General features: G+C 39.0%; 1 protein-coding gene and 1 long non-coding RNA gene across 4 annotated transcripts in view; one reads left to right on the plus strand and one right to left on the minus strand.

Annotated features, from left to right (window-relative positions):
* Positions 1–19,417, plus strand: part of LOC131032091 (disease resistance protein Roq1) — a 103,061-nt gene that overhangs the window by 70,887 nt on the left and 12,757 nt on the right. The window lies entirely within an intron of this gene.
* Positions 9,896–10,420, minus strand: LOC131032093 (uncharacterized). The gene is made up of 3 exons (XR_009103376.2): positions 10,269–10,420; positions 10,075–10,147; positions 9,896–9,972 (listed from the first exon to the last, which is right to left on the minus strand). It is a non-coding gene; the product is annotated as an uncharacterized LOC131032093 (long non-coding RNA).

Here is a 19,417-nt window from a genome sequence, read left to right on the forward strand (position 1 = left end):
TTCTCCAGCTCCTCTCTCCAGTATGACTTGTGATTTTCAAAACATGATATGTCTGCTTGAAGCCCAACAGCAAAATCTAGATCCTCTGCGGAGTAAGTGACCCTGGGATTAAGCCTGTCCTCCCACTGTGGTTGCACTTCACTATCCTCCATACTATTTTTCCAACCGAGAACCATGGATTTGAGGATCCTTTCACCAAGATCCTTCACATTTGATAAAGTGTCATCGCACTTATCATGCATCTTATTGATATTATCCCTCATGTCATCCTTCATGCTGAGGGTCCAATACCACTCTTTGAAGGTATTGACACTATAAGGATTTAGGATAGTATCAATAGCAGGGATCTGAGAGTAGGTCCAAAATAGAGCCCTAATAAGGGGCAATGCCCTGGCAATCGCCTCATGAGAGTTATAGCATTCTTTCTTCATCTTACACATTTTGATAATAATGGCTTCCCTATGGCCATTTCGCGCAGATCCTTGAAGATTTGCTCTTTTTCTTTAATGCTTCGCATCCATTCCTTGACGGCCTTGGCGGTATCTCGTACTCACTCAAATTCTGTGGTGGTCCTTTGCGCCAATGCTGTAGGGGGAATATGGGACTCGGGGGCATTATGCAACGGTCTCAGGAGTTGGTCAATATATCCCTCGGCTTGCTCAGCATGAACTCGATACATGTCCTTTTCAGCTGTTATCTCTACGAGTTGTCTGAGCACGTTTTGCACGGAGTCTTTGAATTCCTCCCTTTCCTCCTCCTTAGTGGCTCGTCCGATGGGGACAATTGTGATGCTATAATCAGCTAGTGTAATTTGATCTGCTAGCTTGTCGACACGCGGGGTGGCGATATGAAGGGTACGGTTCTTTTGCTCATCATGGGTTATCCGGGAATATGCCTTAGGCTTTTTCTTTCCCTTGGCCTTGGCTTGGTCTATGCGCGAGAAGATGTCCTCCAAGTCAATGGGTGGCTTGATGGCTGCCTTACGCTGAGCTCGAGCAATTAACCAATCTTGAGGTACAGTCTGGGCTGATGCTATGGTTAAATTGGCACTCTGTTCTTTAATGTTTTCAGCTGGCTCATTGCATATTTGCAGTTGCTCGGTTAATGGAGGAGTGGAGGAAGTGTCAAGTTCCTTGCTCGTAGCCGAATTCTCTCCCACTTCACTGAACAATTGTTTAGTATTTTCATGTGATGGTTGCTCTTCCGTCCTTTCAGGCTCGCGGGTCTCATCTGTCCTTTGCTCTCCTTCAACAGTGGAGTCATCTTTGGTAGTATTATGCAGCTGCAATTCATGGCGGCTCTGCTGGGTGGGTTCATGTATCTCCAGCCCATGAATGGATGGAATCACTCCTTCCTCCACTCGATTATCAGGTTCGGTGGGTTCAATGGCTCTTACCTCGATATCTAGCCTGTCTTGTTCAGGAGGATCATCAGCTCCGAATGCGTCAATATCGCTCTGGGAAGGTGGAGCAGGTATATAATCTAGTTCTACTACATCATCAGATGAACTATGGTCTTTTGATGATGAAGTGACCTTTGGTCTCCTAATAGGGATCTTTTCCCTTCTTGTTCTTTTAGATGTCCGGGTTCCTCTGCTGGCTTTATCCTTCTTCCTTTTTTCAGGCTTTTCAACCTCTTCCTTTGGTGCTCTGGATGTTCCCTCATCTTCGGAGGACTGAGAATCAAGGCTACCCATCATTTGGTAGGTGAATTGGACTCCCTCATGAATTAGTCGCTCAATTTGCTGGTGCAACCACTGGTCAGTGTATCTTCCTGGGGCTGCCATAACCGCCTCAAAATCAGTGATTGGATCCTGCGACCAATCGATGCCTGGCAAAAGGTGTCTTATTGCCTCAAATTCCCGGACTTGTAGGCAATTTCCTGAATTTGTTAGTTGATCTGGGACCCGACGGTATTCATAGAGTCGCATTTGCTGCACATTCAGCCTTGAATATTCGCGTCGTCAAACTTCATAGTCATCAGAGCAGTTCTTTCAATAATCTTCAACTGATTCCTTTGCTCTGTATCGCCTGCCATAGGCTCTTTTTGCCAGATTGTCGTGATCAAAGCATTTCCTTGGAAAATGCTCTTATAGGCCATAGGAGGCTAGTTTTGCAAGGGACTCCTCTGCTTGAGCTGGGTTCTTCAGATGGACATCAAGGTTACCTATAACCATAGGGAAGGCGAATCCGGATTGCTTCCTGTCTCCGAGTGAACTGTTCGCCGGACGTGACTGCCTTGCGACTTCCAGGAGAACTATTTTGTCGGTTGGGTATCGCGGAAGTCGGAAAGGAGCACCCTCAAAGCCAGCTATCTGGATGTAGGAGAACCTTGGGAACTGGATGAACGAGGCACCATACCTTTGTACTAGAATAGTAGCTTGCTCTGAGAGCCTTATGTGTAGTCCTCCTTGCATCAGCTTGACCAGGCGCATTGTGAAGGCGTCATTGATGCGCTCATACTGACCAACTGCATAGGCAGGGCTATTCTTTTCCCTTTGAGCTATGTCTTGATAGTGTAGTTGTGGATAACAATCATATACCTTTACCTGATTGGGTCCATTCCCAATCTCACCCTTCATGATTAAACCCGACAGTGGTTGGTTTCTGGTGAACATGTAGACCAAATAGGACGTCATAGTAAAGTACTTTTTCACCTCAAGTTCGATCAGTTGGGTATGAATGTTGTCACTTATGATCTGGGCCCAGTCGAACTTGGACTTCCCAGCGAAGACTTGTTTTGTGAAGTAGAACATCCATTCTTCAAAGTAGTTGGATTGGGGGAGTCCCATAATCCTGCTGAGCAATGTGACCATGTCTCCGTGCTCGTTGTGAAAGTCGCTTCTAGGGGTCTTTTTCCCAATCCTGACGCTTGGAGGTCTTCTCTCCTTGTACCACTCCTCATTTATCAGTGTTCTGCATTTGTCAGGGTTCATATCATATGCCACCTGTGCTCCATCTATAGTTGTTGCTATGGGGTTGTTTGGGAGGGGAATATTAAATGCGTCGCCAATGGCCTCAGGAGTGAAGTCAGCAAGGACCATATTCTCAAGGAGCACCAATCTGGAGTTTGGTTGGTAATGCCGGGCAGCCTCTACTACTAGCTCATAGTTTTGCACTGACGGGGGAAATCCTGTTGCTTGGGCGATTCCACTTTCCATCATCCGCCTAGGCCTGCCATAGGCATTAGGGGAGAAAACTCGGTCCTTGAAATCTTGAATATCAATATGCCCTAGGTCAGTATCACCTACATTTTCCCAGACACTCTGAACTTTTGATTCCCTTAGTCCTCCTCTCTGATATTGATACTTCATCTTTTCAACTCTGCGGGGGATATCTGACTTGGATGCTCGTGATGTCTCGGCTGCAGCAGGTGGCTTTGATGATTCTACCGCCGATTTAGGCATTTATCCTGCATAGCCGGACGTGGATTACGAGATGATATAAAGGAAACGAAGCGGGTTAGATAAAGTGATACGCCAGCATACAAAGATTAATTTGAAAACCGATTTTTAAAGAATAGCATGATACTTTAGCTAAAAAGCTTGATTGATTTAGACATGAATATTTATGAAGCTTTTTGACTACGAATTCATTCATTCGGCTGCGGTTCAAGGACTTAGACGATTTCGACTGCTAAATTTACACTTAGGCATTTTAGGATCAATTTTCAGAATGGATGAAGTTAGAAATTCCTAAGTCTGAAAATGCGTTTTCTGGCTGACTCCTAGGAACAAACTCGGATTTCAATTGCGTTGCCTGATGTCATATAAACGGGAAAAGATGCGTTTTTAAGACAATCAATTTAATTCATTTCACACACATCTATACGACTTTGCATATATTTTAAGCGATTTTAAGAGAGGCGAGGCAAACTTACCTAGCGAAATGAATGGCGTGAATCTGCAAAACCTGCCTTGCAAGAATGATTTCCTTTGGATTCGAAAAATGATGCCTCTTATGCCCTGCGATTCGAAAAGATAAATTCACAGCCTGCAAATTTGGAACGGTAGAGTTCTGCAATTTCGAATTTTCAACAGTTAATTCCCTATTTCAAATTTCGTGCCTAAGATTTGGAAAGAAGATGCAGTTTTAAACACTTAGACTTAGCAATTTAACCTTTTGGGGGGGGGGGGGGGTTTGCAATGTTTTCAAACTTACCTTTGTGTTCTCTTCTTTTGTGGCATCAAACTTGGGCATTTTGAAAAACCCTCTAAATCTTCAAACTTCTGTGATTTTCAATTGGCGATACAACTCTCCTTGCAAAGTTCAAACTTCTTACGCGAACTTCGACAGATGAGAAAGCGATGCAAGGTTTATAAATTTCGCGTGATCTTAACCCCACGCGAACTTCGGCAAATGAGGGGGTTTGTGAAAGCTTTGAAACTTCGCGATTTCCTTCACATTCGGGATTTTAGACGTGGTTGCCAGGTTTATGAACAAACTTATGGCGCGATTTCCCCTTGAACTTCGGAGTTTGGAGTCTCTTGGAAACTTTGTAAAAAAAATCGCAACTTCCTCCTGAATTAAAACTTCGGCATTTTTAAACTATTTGCAAACTTCGGCGCTTGGAGCCATTTTGCCAACTTTGGCATTTGGAGCCATTTTGCCAACTTCGGCGTTTGGAGCCATTTTGCCAACTTCGGCGTTTGAAGCCATTTTTCAAACTTTTAACTTTCTTTCTCTTATCCTCCGAAGTGCGAACCTCGGCAAATGAGAGGTTTTTGCAAACTTCGGACTTTTGAGTGCTTTGCAAGCTTTGACAACTTTTAACTTTTCACGCACCATTCCTCCAAATGTGAATTTCGGCGATTAGGTTGCTTTTGCCAACTTCGGACTTTGGAGGAGGATTGCCAACTTCGGCTTTTGGAGGAGGATTGTCAAGTTTATACTTTTTAAAACTTATCCCTTATATCGCGATTTCGGGGTTTTTACCCACTTTGCTAATTTCGGCACTTTAGATGCTTTGCAAACTTCGCACTTTTTACCTTATAATCCCATTTTCGGGGTTTTGACCCAATTTGCCAACTTCGGCACTTTAAAGTGCTTTGCAAACTTTCATTCTATTTCACTTATCGCTTGGAATGCGATTTTCGGGATTTTCATGTACTTTTCAAACTTTAAACTTTTACGCACTTTACCTCCAAAGTGCGAACTTCGGCAAATGAGAGGTTTTTGCAAACTTCGGACTTTTTACCTTATAATGCCATTTTCGGGGTTTTGACTCACTTTGCCAACTTCGGCGTTTTGGAGCATTTTTCAAACCTTTTAACCTTTCGCAATATTCTCCTCTTTCGTGATTTTAGGGCCTTGGAAGGAGTTTGAAAGTTTTAACTTTTTTGCATTTTGTCCTTATTACGCGAATTTCGGGGTTTAGGGAGGATTTGAAAACTTTTACTCCCTCTCGCAATTACCCTCTGATTGGCGAAAATCACTATTTTCATCCATTCTGTAAACTTTAAAACCTCATGTAATTTCCTCAGTGCGAATTTCAGGATTTGGAGGAGTTTTGTCAGTTTTTGATACTTTGCATTCTTTTACCTCTCCTATATCCCCTGGTGAAAATCGACACTTTGGGTCCTCATGCAAATTTCAGACGCTTTATCCCTTTACTTGGCGGATTTCGCTAGTTTCTATCATTCTATGCCTATCTCAGGCGATTTTACAAGTCTGAACGATCTCTTGGAATTTCAATTCCCGAAGGCTCAACTCACCCTGCGAATTCACAGGCTTTTGCTCACGACACCATCATCTCATGGACTGATTATGGGCACACTCAAAAGGACGCGAGACACCACGCGCGGAACTCAACAGGGTGGAGGCGAAAAGACCAAAAAAGAGGAAAGGAGGACCTTGTCGGCGACAGGGAGTGTGTGCAAGGCACAACAAGTACTAACTAACTATTAGTTTGTTAACAATACAAACATGGATCGAACGATAATTCAATCGCACCTCCAACACTTTAACATTTGATATATTGATTCATATATGTCTCAAGTTCATCTTAGATGAAGATATTAATTTGAGTTATATATCGGCATGGTCTGTGCTTCAGTTTAATCTGACCATAGCTACAATATCTTCAACAGTAACTAACCCTAAGTAGGGTTTCTTTGAATTATCTTGGCTGTTGATTTCAAATCAATCTTGGCCCTTCATTTGTAATAAGAGCTCTATATAAGGATCGCTCATTTCATTTGTAGCAAGAGACTTTTGTGAAATTGTTGTTGAGATACTGCCAAAATAAATACAAAGTCATTGAAGCTTGGTGAGCATATGTATTGTTTTGGATATTGTTGTGACCTAATCACACATCGCCCCATTGCAAATGGAGACCCCCTTTATTTTTTCTTTTTAGGGTAGTGTTTTGGTGTCTTAGGGTTTTGTCTCCAATCTCTAGCCTCTACGAATGAGTCAAGTTTTTCGAAATTTGGAGACCAAAATCAGTAAGAGGAAGGAATGGTCAAAAGAGCATTCTGATGCTACGAATGTGCTCAATCAGGTCAAGGGAGTAAAATCGCAATTTTCCGAGATCAATTTTGACAACTTCCTATTTTTAGGAAATTTGCTTTTTTCTGCTTTTTTTAAATTTAGTAAGTTTTGTTTTTGGCATTTTGGGGCCAATCCAAGAACCTGCTTTTTCGTTTTTCTTTTTTCCTAAAAATAGAAAGTTGCTTTTTGCTTTTTCTAGGGTCATGGGTAGTTCCAGAATCAGATGAAATGTCAGGTCAAGGGAGTTCATGGTTAGGTATGTTGATGAAAGATCACAAAAAGTGGCTAAGTAGGGAAGAAATTCTTTTTTCCAGATGAAGTCCATTTTAAACATGGAAGGATTTCCCTATCCTCACATGAAGTCCACCCATGGCATGAGGAAGAAATTCCTTATCTATTGGCAAAGTATGCCTTATGCTTTGGCAATTACTCAGGATAGCACCAAGTCCACTTTCGTAGTGAGTAAAATTCCTCAAGACCACATGAAGTCCGCCCTAGGATAGAGGAAATTTTTTTAAGTGCATACAAAGTCTGCCTAGGGAAAAGAAGGAAATTCCTTGGCTAGAAGTGAAGTCTGCTCCAAGGCATGTCGAAAAGTTCTCCAACCAAGCATGAAGTCTGCCCAAGGAAAATAAAAAAACTGGTTAAGTGTTGATACCTTGGGGAGAAAAATTCAGAAAATTTGGATGTGTGTTTTGGAGACTAGGAAAAATCTTTGAAGGCATGCTAAGTCTGCCTCCTTGGTAAGAAAAAACCTCAAACATGTGTGAAGTCTGCCCTAGCATGTGGACATTCCTAGATAGCATATGAAGTCCGCCCTATGAAGACATGGTAAAAATTTCCAATCAAGAGGAAAGTCCGCCTTGAATTGCATGGTAAAAATCCTTAAGTGCACACAAGTCCGCCCTTGCATTGGGAAGAATCCTTGAAACCACTCCAAGTCTGCCTAGCAAACATGAAAATTCTTAATGACAAATGCAAGTTCGCCCTAGGTGACTAAAATTTCCTTGAAAGCATGCAAAGTCTGCCCAAGGAAGATAGGAGGAGGAAAAAATCGCCTAAGTATTGAAGGAAAGATGATTAAAGCAAGTGTGAAAAGCAAGAGAAATCGCCTGAGTGTTGAAGGAAAGAGGATTAAAGCAAAAAGATAAAATCAAAAAGATATTCGCCTAAGTGTTGAAGAGGAAAGAGTTTGAAAATTTTGGCTAAGTGTTGGATTTGAAAAAACAAGATGAAGCTTCTAAAAGAAAGCAAAAAAGAGTTCACCATTGAGATCAACAAACAAAATAAAGAAAAAGGGAAGGTTTGATTTGATGCTCAAAACATGACTAGGTTCATTTCCAATAAAGCATTAAAACAAAAAAAAAAAATCAAAGCAAGGGTCCAACTTCTCTATAAACTGGAGCATTGGAATTCATTCAACTCACAAGTTGCTTCTCAAAGCTGAAAGTTGGAGCTCAAGAAAGAATTTCTTTCAAGTTTCAAGGCAAATTTCAAAGTGAATTATAGGTGCAAAACAATTCCTAAGGAGAATTCAGACATTGAAGGCAGATTTTTCAGAATTTTAGTCTCCATTGCATTTCAAGATTTCTTTCTTCAGTCTAAATTCCTAATTTTCCAGAACTTTTCATCTCAAATTCTTCGAATTTCATCTAGGAATCATGTTGCTTTTTTTCTTTTTATAGTTTTGAAGGCAGAAAATTTCGTAATCAGACTTGATTTCACAATTTCCAAAATTTTACTAAGTCTGATTTTATTTTTCATACTTGACTAAGTCTGATTTCAAGAATTTTGTGATAAAAATCAGAATTATCCTTCGAAATTCCTCAAGCAAACATCGAAACCCCTTATTCTAACATACAAATGTTTCATGTTTTTCAGGTGGTAGATGTCAGCCCAAGGCGAAATTTCTAGAAAAACACAAATGAAGGTAAAAAACAAAGGACCTCGATAGGAATCCAAGATTGTGACAAAGTGGAAAAAGATTGGAGATACTGACCTTGGCCATTTGGACTTCGAAGACTTCAAGAAAAGAATGTAGGGGCTTGATGATTGTTTTCCTTCACCGTTAGCACGCAAGATGATGAGTAATGGAATTGTTCAAGCAGCTGGATTTCCTCCAGCTATGCAGTGCTATGAGTTGATATTAGCATAGTTGAACTACTTGTGACTCGGCTCGACCCGCCAAGCCCCTGGGAAAAAAACTCGGGGAAAACTTGGGAAAAACTCGGAAAAACTCGACAACTTAAAAACACGCTTAAACTTAGTAAAAAATGCATTTTTTTTACAAAATTTAATGAGAAGATGCATCCAATGAGTCAATAAATGATAACACAAAAGAAACAAGCTGATTCTAGATATATTTAAATGCAAAGTGTCTACAAAATCGCATCCTTATGAGGAATGCTGATGGCTGGAAGCCTGGAAGCAAAATAGTAAATTACTAAATAGTTTTTGTAAAAACAAAAGTAAATACATCATTACAAATTACAATTAGAACTTCCTCTTCCGAGCTCTAGCAAAAACTTGGGGAGAGGTAGAACTAGAGGGCCTAGACCAAAGTTCAAAAACTTGGACTCGCCACGGACTCGGCAAACCAAAAATTTGGACTCGGACTTGGACTCGTGAAAGACTCGGGAAAGACTCGGCAAAAAAAAACCGTAGTTTTACAAAAAAACATAAAGAAATTAATGCATTTAGAGAACATAAGTGCCATAATTGAAACATTACACGCCATATGATCTACAAACACGCAATATTTGAAATTTCATCATTCATGGTAGCATATTCAAGTTTCACATCATATTCAAGTTTCAAGTTTCAATTCTAAAATGTATAATGGCAGCATAAGTGTATAAATGTTCACAAAATTACATATAATGTTATGTCCAAGTCCAACTCCAAATGTGAAAACCAACAATGAACAAACCAAAGAGAAGACTACATCTTCCTCTTTGTATTTTCCTAATATAGCTCAATTTTTCAGGCCTTGAGCTAGAAGTAGTAGCAGTGGGTGTTGTGGTATCTAAATGGTGAGATGATTCTTCTTCAAAGCCAAAGTCCTCATCCTCAGCCTCATCTTCGTCCTCATCTTCATCCTCCATTTCAACCAATCTCGCTCCTTCTACATCTTGTGGTGCTCCTCTCTCCATTTCTGCAATTTCTTCTTCGGTAAGGAGGACATCGTCACCATCATTTTGTTCATTCATGGTCCAATCACCATATGGATCAATTTCATCCAAGTCAATGGCCTCATGTGAAACACCCTCCACCTGTCTAACTTGAAGGCGAAGGTTGTACCGAACAAATACTAGATCATTGAGCCGCTTTTGTGTCAATCTATTTCTCTTCTTTGTGTGAATGCTCTCAAATACACTTCAATTTCGTTCACACCCAGAAGCACTGCATGGCTGAGACAAAACATGGATAGCTATCTTTTGAAGATTAGGCGTGCCAGCACCATAATTCTCCCACCATAAATCTACAAAAAACATTTAGAAATATCAGAATTGAAAAAAAAATGTAACAATCAAGTTTGTAGGTTTTTTCTTGCACTATTGAACTAAGTTAGTAAATTTTTTACCTGGTTGTTGTTTTCCTCTCCTATCAATTGCTAGTTGTGATGAGAAGAGTCTCCCCTCTGCACTTTTGTAGATCTTGAACAATGAACATTTCCAAATTCAGAAATAGATAGTCAAAGTGTCAAACTCAAATTCAATAATGAACATTTCTGAATTCATAAATAAAGATAAAGCAATTGCAAATGTCAAATCTCACCTCCAACTCATCAAGAACCTTGTCTCTCAACTCAGGATCAGGTGTCATGTTATCAATGCATGTAATAACACCTGCCATGACCTCCTCATCAACCCTAAATGAATCAGAGAAGTAGAATTTCGGGTTCAAAAAGTAGGCGAAGGCATGTATCGGTTGGTGGAGTTGGTCTGTCCACCTACGATCAATGATGCGCCAAAAGATTTCACGTTTTCTTGTATTTCCATGATAGTAATGTGAAATGGCCTCTTTGGCCCTATCCATGGCCTCATAAATGAAACCCATTGGCATGCCCTCTCCATCCACCATACGAAGAACCCTTACCAAAGGTTCTATCACCTAAAAAAATGAAAACAAATTTTAAATTAGTACAAAATCAATCCCTGAAAAATAAAATCAGCAAATAGACAAGATTGTATAAAGTTTACTTTTATGTTTGTTACTTACCACAGTCAACTCCTCTCCACTTTTATTGAACCCTTCGTCAAAAACAATGCTCACAATCGTCTTTGCTATAGGTCTTTTGGAGTATGCAGACCCCAACCAAGCATCTGACACAAATATCTGCTTAAGATGAGGAATGGCACTAAGAATGCTCTGCAAAGTGATGAAGTGGCTAGCAAATTGTGTCACTCCAGGTTGCACAAGGTCCTTGCCATTTGTGTGTTTTCTCATCAAAACAAGCACCCAAGTATGGTTGTAGATGAATTTGGTGACACTTCTTGCATCTTCAACCACCTTCTTCACCCATCCAATCTTCCCAATGTCCTCTAGCATCAAGTCTAAGCAATGTGCAACACAAGGACTCCATGTAATCGAAGGATGCCTCTCCATAAGCATTCTACTTGCAGATACATATGCAGTTGCGTTGTCCGTGATAATTTGGACACCATTCCCAACTCCAACTTCCTGAACCACACCATCCAACAGATTACACAAAGTCTTTGCATATTTTATTTCATTTGAGGCATCAATAGACTTTATGAATACCATTGCACCATTTGAAGCCACCAAGAAGTTGAGAAGAGTCCTATTCCGTCCATCTGTCCATCCATCAGATAAAATGTTGCATCCTTTTCTCTTCCAATACCTTTTCTAATCATCAACCACACCTTGTGTATTTTGCACAGCTTTCTCTAGCAATGGTCCACTGAAGTCATAACCCATTGGGGCTTCAAACCCCTTACCCGCAATTGTTACTGCATTAACAAAACCTTCCCAATACACATTGTTTGCTGCATTGAAAGATAGATTATTGTAAAACCAAAAGTTTGAAGCTGCTATCCGTGCCTGTTCATGCTTCTCTCTATTCCATCCTGTACCTTCAAGTGAAGGTTGTGCACCTGGAACATTGCGTGGTACAAAAAAATTAGGGTCTGATCTAACAGGAGTGCTACTAGCCTCACCCTCATTGTCACCAAAAGATGAAAGTGACTGACGATCCCGAGTGTGACCAATGGGACCCGAAGTGGACAATGTAAGATTCATTGCAGCTGCCATGGCTTCTTTTGTTTTTTGCCTTTCTTCCTTTTGCATATCATTCTTAGCAAGAATGGTCTTCATCTCTCTAATAATCTCAGGAGTTGATTTGGGGCATGCTTCCACACCATATCCAGGTATTTGTGCAAGGTGGTATTTTAATCTATTGATTCTACCAGTCATCCATTTTGTACATTCGGTGCAAGTGACCTCCCCCTTTTTGCTTCCTGGAATCCCATATTTCCATGCTTTATCTCTTTGTCTTCCTGACCTTGGCGTTGCCCTTGGAGTTGAACTTGCCATTGCTGATTTAACATGAAAAAAATAAATCAGCACGGTTTTATGGAAAATCAACAAAAAAATGACAATGAATCATTTGGGAAAAATAGCATTCAAAAACAAGAAAAAAATATGAGTAAATAACTTAGGAAAGGAAATAGAAAAAAATTTGGCAGCATATCCCCTTGTTTTTCAAGATTTTTTTGAGTTTCAAAACATTGAAATGATTCAAATGAAAAAAAAAGAAGAGGAAAAATCCTTACCTAGATCTCTTTTGCTGATTTTTTCTTCTTCCCTCTCCTCCTTCAAACCCTACAAACCTGCTATAACAAAAAAAAATCACAAATGAGTTGAAAAATTAAAAAAATTATGTGTTTTAAGTCTTTTGTGGCGTATTTTTTGGGTCCCGCGAGTCCCTGTGAAAGACTCGCAAGTCCGAGCAAAAGATTCGTGCGAGTCTTTGCGAAAGACTTGTGAGTCTTTCGCAGGGACTCGCCTGGACTCACCTCGTGAGTCTTTGGCGAGTTGACTTGCGACTCCCAAGGACTCGCGAGTCCGCGGCTAGTCTGCGAGTTTTTAAGCTATGTTTCCAACCAACATGTAGCAAGATGTACTTATGCAAATGGGTTGGCTTTCAATGTCATTCACTCACCATATTGGAAAGAGATGTTGAAAAAAGTTAATAAAGCACTAAAAGGGTACAAGGGCCTAAGTTATGAGGTGGTGTGTGGCACCTTATTGGAAAAAGAGGTCAAGATGATTGAAAATTCATTGAAGCCTATAAGGGATTCATAAATTGAGATAGGTGTGTCCATTGTTTCAAATGGGTCGAAAGATTCAATAAATCAGCCCTTGATCAATGTCATAGCAATGTCCCTTAAAGGGGTAATGCTTTTGAGAGATGTGGATTGCGAGGGTCAAGTCAAAGATGGACAATTTATTGCTGATATTCTCATCAGTCATTGAGGAAGTGGGACCCTGTAACATTGTTCAAGTCATAATGCACAATGTGAAGAATGTATGTTGGATTGTTGGTTGAAGAATGATATCAACATATATTTTGGACAGCTTGTGTAGTACACTCACTCGATCTTATATTATAAATGATTGGAAATAAAATTGATTGGATCAAAGAGTTGTCTGCAAAGACTGGGAACATCCAAATGTTCATCACCAACCACCACATGTCTCAAGGAGTTTTTAGATCATTTTCAAAATTGGAGTTTTTGAAGGTATGTGAATAGATTTTCATAATTTGGTTGTATATTCTAATTATTCTTGAAAGTTTGTTTTTAAATTTTAATCATTCTTTTTAATTTATAATAGGTTGTAGAGACCTATTTCGCCTCTAACACAATCCTCTTGAGATGACTTGTGAAAGTAAGCGAGGTACTTTCTAACATGGTGATTAGCCAAAATTGGTCTATATGGAGGCAAATCAACACTAACAAGGCAACAAAGATTAAGCAGAGGATATTAGATGAGTCATGGTGAGATCGTGTGGAGTATCTCCTTAGTTTCACTAAACCCATTTTGAGCATGATTGGCTATGCTAATATGGACAAGCCTTGCATTGGAGAGACATATGATGGCATCGACTCGATGATTGAGAAGATGAAGTGCATCGTAAATGCGAAAAAGAAAGATCCTAAAGAAAATTCCTTCAAACAAATGCATGCAATTTTTGAAGAAAGATGGAACAAAATGACCACTCCATTACATATTCTTGCCTTTGCATTGTCTCTAAAATACTATAGTGGTCAAATTTGTTGATGTGTCTTTTAGGACACTTCGAACACAGAATAAAATACTAGGCATCCTCTCTTGAACAAGGAAACCTTGAATGCTAAACTTATGTGATCAAATAAGGTGACCCCAAGGTTTACAATGCAAACTATTGACTTTAAATTATGGATAGACTCAAGGTATAGATGTGATATGTTGGTTCACACAAAGGGACTTACACAACTGTCCTAGGATTCTATCAATTCCTTTTTCCTCAAAATGACTTATGATTTTGCAATAAGGCACTCTAGCTAAATCTATGAAAGCTCTTTGAAATAAAATGCAAAAGGGATAAAGTTTAGGAATCTAATCTATCTCTAACAATACAAGAAACTATTGATGACTTAGTGAAACCAAATCAAACTTTGCTTCCCCATGAGGAACAACTATGCAAAAATGATGCAATCTTCTAAGGAAATATAAATGATTTTCAAAGCACCCACACATTAACACCATAAACAATGTGAATCAATGAGCATAAAGCAATTTAAGTTAATCTTTAATGGAGTTCAGGCTAACCATGCCTTGCAACTTGCAATCAACAAATCACAAATGGTATGAAAATGTAAGTTTCACCATGAATCAACAACAATATCTTCCATTCAACTAAGCAACTTGATGTAAACAACTCTTAATCTTACTTGAAAAGTAGGAAACCATGCTAATACCTGTTGGTGTGTTTTTTTATGCACGCTCAACTCAGAATAAATACCCAAACATATCCTATTCTCTCTTGATCAAAATCTTCTATGTGCTAAACAAATGGATTGTGTGATCACAAAGACAACTCCAAGGTTCCAAATTCATGTGAATAGTCTCACTTGGTTCGTTGTGATTTGTTGGTAATCTCAAGGGGGACTTACACAATTGTTCGAGGCGCTAATCAATCTAAGGATTTCGCTGATTCCTAACTATCTTTTTTTGGGGGAATGATTTTTCAATAAGCTCTATTCAATCCTACTCCTACCAAGATTTAAAAAAAAAAAAGACAAAAGGATGAGGGTTTAGGAAGATAATTCTAATCCTAAGCTAATCCTATGAACTCGGGAGACAAAAATTGCAAAAGTGGAACTAAAACCAATTCTTGCTTCGCCAGATTCAACAACTACACAAGAACGGTGCTATCTTCTAAATAATTCAAAAGATTTTCATATCACTCACATTCACCAACATTTTGAACAATTAATAAAGCAATAGAAGTTAAGTTTTCATTTACTAGTTGAAGCTAACGCTGCAAAATAATTGAAAATCATCCAATTATAAAAAGTATGAACACATCATTCCATATTAAGCAACTTTACCAAATCCTTCATCTAATCTAACAACTTGGAAATAAAATCTATTCTAATGAGAGCCAAGAAACCATGCTAACTTGAAAAAGTGGACAAAGATTCACCAACAATTGAACAATGAATAATGTCTAGTACTTAAAAAATATCACTACAACAGTTTCTCTAGATACAAATGAAATGAGGAGGGTTTATATAGGCACCCTTATTACAAAGCAACGACCTAGATTGATTTAAGATCAATGGCCAAGATTAAAACACCAACTCAAATTAGGGCAAACTAACATAGCTATCCAAACCGGACCAATGAGAAATAAACAACTAATAAATCTAGCTTTCTTCGAGAAGCGGGCGTCCCTTATCCTTTTCCTTGGCAGCAAATTCGATGAACTTGGTCACTATGGGATCAATTTCTTCCATTGGGACACTTGGCAAAATGTCAACCTTGTATTCCATCAAGTCCATCTCATCTTGACATGTGGCAAAAGTGGTTATCCAATCAATTTCCAATTTTCGAAAATCATCCTCCATGGACAAAAATGAGGATGCCTTGCTGAAATGTTGTTTCTGGATTGGATTTGCAGAAGTGAAGAAATTGTTTTGAACTTTGGCCTTCAAGTTCTCCACATCCAAGTCCCTATCTCAGACTATTTCTTGCTCAAGAACATCAGAAACTATGATGAAAACCTTGTCTTGGACTGTCTTGATTGTCTCTTCTATTCTGGCACCATCAATCTTCATTCTTTCCTGGACTTCTCCTCTAGCCACCAAGGCATGATACGATGTGCTGAAGTCATATGATGTTCCAACATCAATTACAATTCCACTAACCAAGTCATGTTAAAGAATTCCTTTCAGCACCTTCAAACATGGAATTGTCTTTCCTTGGACAGTTTGGAAATCTTCCCAAAATTTGGCTATGCTCTGGATTTTGTACATGAATGAGGGGATTCGATCATAGACTTGTGCCAATTCTTCTACGAATTTGATGGCTTTGTCTACAACTTTTGCAATCCATCCCTTAGCCTCTTGAGCTGCCATCTTCATTCCTTCAAAATTCTCAACTGACTCTGGTGGAAGAATCAAAGGTGGAGTGACTGCTGCCTCTTCTCTTCTAATAGGATTTACCAAATGCTGGATATAACCTTTCAATTGTTCATTCTCTTCTTTGAGTTTGTTTTTCTTTTCTTAGCCTTTCCTTGATGGTGTTGACTGAATCATTTAATTCCTAGACTTCTTGTTCTTTTGTAGCAAGACTTATGTCTACAGTCATTAGTTCATATTCTTCAGGATCAATGTCTTCTTTGGATTTGTCAAACTTTGGAACAACCACCTGTACTAAATGGGACCCTGTGCCATCCTTATGGATTAAGGAATAATTCCTTGCCTTCTTTTCCACAAGCCGATTCAATTTGGCTAAGAATTTTGCTGAATCGTCCACTGGTTGGACTTCTATAATAGCTTTCTTTTTCACTCTTTCTAGTAACCAATCTGGTACTGTTGGCTGTCCAATGCCATCATCTTCTCCATTTTCCTCATTTCCCTCACTTCCTTCAATTCCCCTAAGTGTGGAAATCATTCCCTCTTGAAAATCTCCTTCCAAGATATCAACTTCAATATTTTCTAATTCTTCATCCATTACTGTTACTGGATTATCAAGGCCATTAGGAACAATTTGATCTCACAAATTGGAGGAGGAATTTCCATCTCAATTTGTAAATTGTCTACAATTGGAGTTTTGTTTCTATATGTGGATAAGCCAACCTCTTCAACCAAAGAAGTGTTGGTAGAAGAAGATGCATTGTTTACACTCTGTTTCTTACATATAGTTTCCTTATTTGAAGTCTTCTTTTTTCTTGTCTTTAGTGAACTTTCTGTCGCATCCTTCCTTTTCTTGGAACTTCCACTTTCTGGTCTCCCAGCATTGTGAGTCACTTCATCGTCCTCGGAAGAACAAGAATCCATACTTCCCATCAAATCATAGGTGAAAGAAGTATTTTTCTCCTTTGGTTTGTGAGTTTGCTGATCCACCCACCACTTGGTAAATTTCATGTCTGGCCTTATCAATGTATCCAAATCTAAAAGCTCAGGTCCAAACCAATCTGTTACAAGGAGAGGTTTATCTTTTTCTTCTTCATATTGTGGCAGGGTGAAATTTCCATCATCCTCCAACTGATCTGGTATGGGAAAAAGTTCAATTGTTTTGATCATGCTCACTGATAGCTTGGACCACATTCTCCTTATTTCATATTCATGTATTGCATTGGCCCAAAATTTTTCAAGATCAACTCTGTGTCTATACTTCCTCCTATTTATCATCCCAATGTGGTGATGGGATCAGTTGGATCTTGATTGGTAGACGGAGAATGGATACCATTGCATTTCCACATCTTCTTTATCAGCTGCCTATGTTGATGGACATGATTCTAACATCTTTCCAATGAAAAGAGGAAAAGAAATTCCAGCCTTCTTCTAACCTCTTTGGATATTCTCATATGTGTCCAGTTGTCTGATGACCTCTAGTAATACCATTTTATTTGTTGAATATCTTGGAAGTTTGTATGGGCATGCTATAAATCCTTGAACTCTCAAGTATGTGAATCTGGGGAATCGGATGTACCATGATCCAAATCTGCTTATCAAGTCCTTGGCTTCTTGTGTCAATCTCTAACGAGTGCCTCCTTGAAATATCCTAGAGATGTACATTAGGAATGTGTCAATGACACTTTTGAAATGGGATTTTTCTTGTTCATGCAATTGCGGATAGCAATCATATGATTTGAATTGATCATCCTTGTTTCCCACAACGCCTTTGCAAATCAATCCCTTGTATCTGTAACATCTTGCCAACATGTACATGATGTAAGAACTCAAGTAAAAATTCTGTGTGTTCCAAGTTTCTTAGTTGCTCATGAATGCTATTACTGATTATCTTTGCCCAATTTATCATCTTGACACCTGTAGTGACTTCATCAATGAAATGATACATCCAAGGTTCAAATGAGCGCGCTTGCGGACTTCTTGCAACTCTCTTTAGCAATAGGACGAGGTCTCCATATTCTTCTATGAAATCTGTCCGGAAGAGGTTCTTAGGCACTTTGGAATAATGAGGTCTTGGCTTAAGCAACCATTGCTTGTTGATTACTTTAGTACAAGAGATAGGTTTTCCTTCAAAAATATTCAAGGCTTCCTCCTTGGTCTTGTATATGGTAGAATGATAATCTAGAATGCCAAATGCTTCTTTGATGGCCATTTCTCAAAGGTAGGCCAGCACTCTGCCATCAAGTGCCACAATTTGTCTCTCCCGAGTGTTGTAATGTTTGGCACATTCTAATATCCATAAATGACATACTCGCCGAGTTTTTGGACCTGGCGAGTAGTTACAACTTCTACTCGCCAAGAAAACTCGCCGAGTTTTAGGCGAGTTTTTGCCAAAAACTCGGCGAGTTTTTAACAAAAACTCGGAAAAACTCGCCCATGTTTCCATATCAGCCGAAAACGGCAAAAACTGCATTTGATTTTTGTTTTTCAATTGGGTTTTGGGCTGAGAAAGGGAAAGTTCACTTGGAAGGACTTGCAAGGTGATTTGGAGTGATTTTTGAGTGATTCCAAGTGGATTTGAAGGGAAAATCAGATTCCCAGGTAAGTTTTTTAATTTTTTTTCTATGCTTTTTTAAAACAATTTGTTTATTTTAGTTGCATTTAGATTTATTAGAAATGATTCCTAGGTAGTCTAAATCATTTCTAAGTTATTTGCACAAGATTTAACACTAGATTTGACAAGTTTTGTTGAATTTTCACATTTTTTTTGAAGAATCTAGTTTTCAAAAAAAAATTCAAACCCTACTTTAAAAAAAACAAACTTCAAATGATGTCTAAATTTATTTAAATTAATTTAGATAGTTTGCTTAGTGCTAAATTGTTTAACTAAAATGTTAATTTTTTTTTTTCACTTTGTATGTGTAGGTTAAGTAAGCATTAATCATGGCAAGAGAGCAATGGCCACTAGATCCATGCCCATCTGGATATATAGGCACCCGTCCTAGAGGTGCTAGAGATGGGGCATGGAGGTATGCCTATGAGGGACCCAATCCTGGGTCAATTATATGCATAAAGTGTGAGAGAATACTTCATGGAGGCATCAACCGCCTCAAATACCACCTTGCAGGAATAGATAGGCATGATGCTAGAGCATGCCCTGGGACCAATGAAGAAATAAAAAGACAAATGAATGCCCTACTTGCAGCTGGGGAAGAGAAGAAATTGCAAAGGGAGAGGGCAAAGATAGCCATGAGATCAGCCATAGCTGAATCTCAAGGT

Source organism: Cryptomeria japonica, chromosome 4 (genome assembly GCF_030272615.1).
Source record: "Cryptomeria japonica chromosome 4, Sugi_1.0, whole genome shotgun sequence".
Taxonomy (NCBI): domain Eukaryota; kingdom Viridiplantae; phylum Streptophyta; class Pinopsida; order Cupressales; family Cupressaceae; genus Cryptomeria; species Cryptomeria japonica.